The following is a 4,944-nucleotide window of genomic DNA, read 5'->3' on the forward strand; positions in this document are numbered from 1 at the left end:
CGAACTAGAGTCATGATCACCATATTAATGATCCAAGTGTTTCCTCCAGTTACAGCCACTGCCCTTTCTCTGCGCCTCATTCCTTTGCCAACACTTTCGCCATTGTTCATATTAACTTGCAAGTTGTGGATTAATATGTGCTAGTATCAAAGGGAGAACTACAGAATTGTTTCTTAGATTACATTTTCAACCACTTTCTTTACTTCCTTACAAGCACTCAACAATGGTAAAATTGCTGGTATCCCATATAGAAGTTTTTATCTGTAAACGAGTGACCTTATGTTGTGTGTACAAGGATTTCCATGACCAATTTTGATATTTACTCTACATAATACAGTGTTTAATCCCAGACCCTCTTATTCTTGCCATGAGCTGTGCAACAAGAGTATTACAGAAATAAATGCCATTTGGAACCTTTATCAAAGAGGCTCAAGTTAAAAGCAATTTCATTGCATTCTAAATGACTGAGGAGCATAAGGGTAAGTAAAACGTATAATATACATATTAATATGGAAATGTTTCAAAACATCCAATGTTCATTTAACATTGCTTTTTAACAGTTATACATTATTTATTTTGGGCTTTCAAACATCAAGAAAAAACAGAATTGAAAAGAAAAATACAGAAAATACCAGTCATAATCTTCACTATGTCCAAATTCAAATTCCACTTCCATATATTCATTCTTTTAAATATTTTCAAACAACACCACACTCGCCAGACAATAACAAATCTTTCAGACCATCTCATAAAAAAAAAAAAAAGTAATAAACAAAATATATTTGTTTTCGCTTCACAAACGGAAAGAATAAATGCAGTCTAATTTGTAACGGATTACAATAACAACACTGTAACATCGAGACACTTTACCATGTTTTGGAAATTAGAGTACAAAACAAGTCACTCGAAAAAGGGAACCATAACACCAGCAACGAGGAAAATGCCATACTGTAATGGAGCTAGCAGTTATGACACCTGATGCAATTACCCTTTATCTACTTAGAGCAGTACTGCTTCCCCTGAATATTATTTGTTACACTACTATCTTACATATAATGCGAACTACATAATTTATATAAAAAAACGTTTGTAAAATGAAAAAAATATAGATGAATAATAATAATGACTACCAATAATAATTAATCATAATAATTACAATCCTTTTTTCTTTTAAATTAGAAGAGAAACAAACAATAATGGTCCAGAAGAAAAAGTGGAGAAATGAACGAATGAAGAAACACATAAAAAGCCAAAGTTCCCTTTTTATAAACATAAGAAAGTGCACTGCTCCAACTAATATTTTTTATCTATTTTATGGTTTTTAGTTCTATATTAAAGATTAGAGTGGAGTTGGGTGGGATGTCTGGTGGTGCTCCTCGCTCACCATACCTGAGATGGAAAATAAAACATGAGAAATCTGGAATTATCTAGGTAAATTACCAAAAGCAATATATATAATACAACTATAATTAAAGTGATCAAATGTGATTTACATCAGCAAGATACATATCAATACATATACCTACATATATAACCCAAGTATAAAAAACACTCATGATCATCAGGAAAATTTAAAACAAATACAAAGGGATAGCAGATCGTCTCCAAAATAAGAGCTTCCAAAAAATACTACTTACGCCATCTTAGGTGGGCAGACAATCTTTCTCTTTCCTCCAGGCTGCATGCCTACAATGGCCATATCCCAACCCTTGATTACTTCTCCTCTCCCCAGCCGGAAACCGAAGCCCTTACCCACCTGACACTTGTCAAACATTTTGCCATTGGGGAATCTGCCCTCGTAGTACATGAACACCTGCAGGGGAAGCAGTTCAATTAGGGGTGCGGCCAGTGAGTCAACTCTATCATATATACATATATATACATTATATCATATATCACATATAAATATAAATATAAAGGGACCACAGAACACATACCATGTTTCCTGGTTTAGCTTTTGGTCCTTGCCCAACTTTAAGTTCCTCAACCTTCATCCCCCCAATCTTCATCATCTTTGGGGTCTGAGATCCAGAAGGAGTTTCTATCTTGGCTGTGTTGGAAAGAGCTTGTTTTAATTAGTAAGTCAAAATCTTGAGAAAAAAATAATAAATCGGCTTTCCCTACATTTATGATGAACAATTTCATGGCTTCCATTTGGTTAATGAAACTAAACTTCATGATTTACCTGGTGTGTTTTCAGGCTTCTTCTGCTTTGGTGTCTGTACGAGAAAGAAGGTTAGATTTGAAAAAAAAAAGAAAACAAAAAAAGACTCAGGATGACTATCATACAAAAACATATAGATAGCAAAACAGACTGGCAGACAGACATAGTTCACTTGTAATCTCAAGAGAACTCACCCCATTCATGGTAACTGCCTCCTTCTTGGGGGTTTTTTTCCGCTTTCTTTACTTTCAGGAGTCTTGGGACTTGTTTTGCTTTCTCTTTCGCCTTTGGGGTTTTTCTGTTCCGTGCTTTCGCCTTGGCTTTTGGTGTTTGCACTTTATTTCCCGGAGTTTCAGCCTTTCCTTTTGGCGTTTTATTTCCCCCTTTACTTTTTATTTTTCATTTTATTTGGCTTAGCACTAAAGCAGCTAGAATTTTTTAGAAACAAAAAAACTAGTTTAGATTTCAGGGCGGGAGTTTCTATTGGCAATTCTTGTTACATTTTATACTTTTTACAGTTATAATGCCTTTGCTAATACAATGATACTGGGATGGGATGTTTCATATATCTCATGACCAGGATTTAGTTATAAAGTTTGTTTACATATAGTGGTTCCACCAAGTGCTTAGTCAACAAGAAGCTAATTGCTTAGTCCCCCCCTGTATACCCTTTTTTCCCGTTTTAGAAAAGTTGGTTCATAACTTATACTAATCAAACATAAAATCCATATCAATAATAACAATATTGAAAAAAAAAGAAAAAAAAAGAAAGAAAGAAAAAAAAATTCAAGGAAAGGGGAAACAGGTGACATCCACAAAGGCCTATATCAATCAACTCTTTTGGGGGCCAAGCACTTTTGGAACCATTTGTTGGGGGCAAACAAAATCCCCAAAACGAAATTTAAAGAGGAAAAGTATATGTTCTCGGCACCAGTGGGTTAAACTTGAGGGAAAAGCTTAAAAGCTTCAAACTACTACTTTCATTTGTTCCATCATCTCTCCTCTCTTCCTCATCTGGTTCATCATCGTCATCATCATCGTCATCATCTTTTCCCCTTCCTCTTCCTCACCTTCTTCATCACTCTCCTTCTCTTCATCATCATCATTCATCGTGTCGTCATCATCCCCATCCTCTTCGCCATCCCACAAAATCTTTACACCTATAAATATTCAAGAAGCTATCAAACTGAACTTTTAAAGGGGCACGAAAGATCACACATTGAATTTCCCTTCAAAAAAAAAAGAGGGGTCTCTATCATCACTACTCACCAAGCAACACTTTCGCTTTCTTTGATCTGCCCTTTGATTTCCAGTTTCTTCTCTTCTTGTTTTTCGGCACCAGTGCTGGGGTTTTCGAAATGTAAATGAAATTTTTTCTATGACATTTCTTATCCCTCTACCTATACCATTTCTTGGTTGCTACTGGCTTTATATATCTTCCTTTTCATTTTCCACCAATACATCCGAAGTTATCATGTGACTGCAAAGCCTACCTTCATCACTATTTTCCTCCTCTTCCTCTACCTCTTCCTCCTCATCCAGCTCATCTTCCAAGTCGGGAATGACATAGCCCGAGAGGTGGACAACACCCTTGCCTCCCAGGGTGTAGAAGGCAATGCGGCTGCCCTCCATGAACTGCAAGTCCAGTGGGCATTGCAAGATGCCCAATTTTTTGCTCAGATTGCAGATGAGTGTTTCATAGCCTTCCACCCCTACCATGACCTGAATGGGAGAGGAGTTATATTAATTTTCATGCAAAATTGAGATGGTTTAATATAATTAACAAAGTTTTCAGTGGGGTTTTCTTTATCCACGTTTTTCTTGCTTTTTTTATTTTTCTAAATGACATATAGAAAAAAAAGAAAAACTTTTTGGGAAACATGTAATTTTAGCAGCATTTAAGATAATAAAAGCAAACAATGATGGTGCTGCTGATGCATCAAAACTGATGACTAATGATAAGCAGGATTAAAATATGTTAATAAGAACAATATAATAAATGTGTTGGTTACGGCAGTAATAAAGATAAATAGAAACAAGAAAATAATCATAAAAAGGAACTGCCCCAAGACACTCACCCTAATGATTTCATCATCTGTAACAGAGGTGGTGTCAAGCACCGCAGCCGATATGTGGAAGGCATCATCTACTACCTTTGCGTAGCGCTTGGCTGGATCAAGTGACAAACCTGGCAAGAAAAAGGATGGTTTTCCATTTAAAACAGACACAGCAAGATACATATATACAATGCATAGTTTATGTATTAGGTTTTCAATTAATGATTTAGCTTAATCTTGAAAGTAAGGTCATGCAGAGATAGAGAAAAACTATGGTAACAAAATTTTGGAAATAGTGGTAGGGGCCTTTTTAAAACAAGAATGAACCCAAACATTAACATCAAAAATTTAAGTAACAGTTTAAAAAGGAAAAAATCATAACATAGGGTTTAAAATTCTGACAGTAAATAAACATTAAATATTGGCACCCCACCCCCCTTATCATCCAAGTCCAAAATGCACTGATGACTGTAACCTATCTTTACTCATATGCATACTTAATAAATAATAATTCCAAACAGAGTATGTCTCATATCATGCAGTAATAAACACACATGGATAGGAAACCTTTTGGCATTTTGTGGGCTTTGTGGAAACGTTCCATGTTCTATCCACCTAAAATATACATGGACATTTGTTAGCCTCTTCAAGATAGTACCAACAGGTGTGCTATTAACTGTAATTACTGTATACATTGTCTGCCATGAGCTTGAAGCCATTTGA

At 35.5% G+C, this 4,944-nt stretch overlaps 1 pseudogene; it reads right to left on the reverse strand.

Moving 5' to 3' along the window:
- Window positions 1-1,305: 1,305 nt before the first annotated feature.
- Window positions 1,306-4,944, reverse strand: part of LOC119598977 — a 6,444-nt pseudogene continuing 2,805 nt past the window's right edge.

This window comes from Penaeus monodon, chromosome 42 (genome assembly GCF_015228065.2).
Source record: "Penaeus monodon isolate SGIC_2016 chromosome 42, NSTDA_Pmon_1, whole genome shotgun sequence".
Classification (NCBI taxonomy): Eukaryota; Metazoa; Arthropoda; class Malacostraca; order Decapoda; family Penaeidae; genus Penaeus; species Penaeus monodon.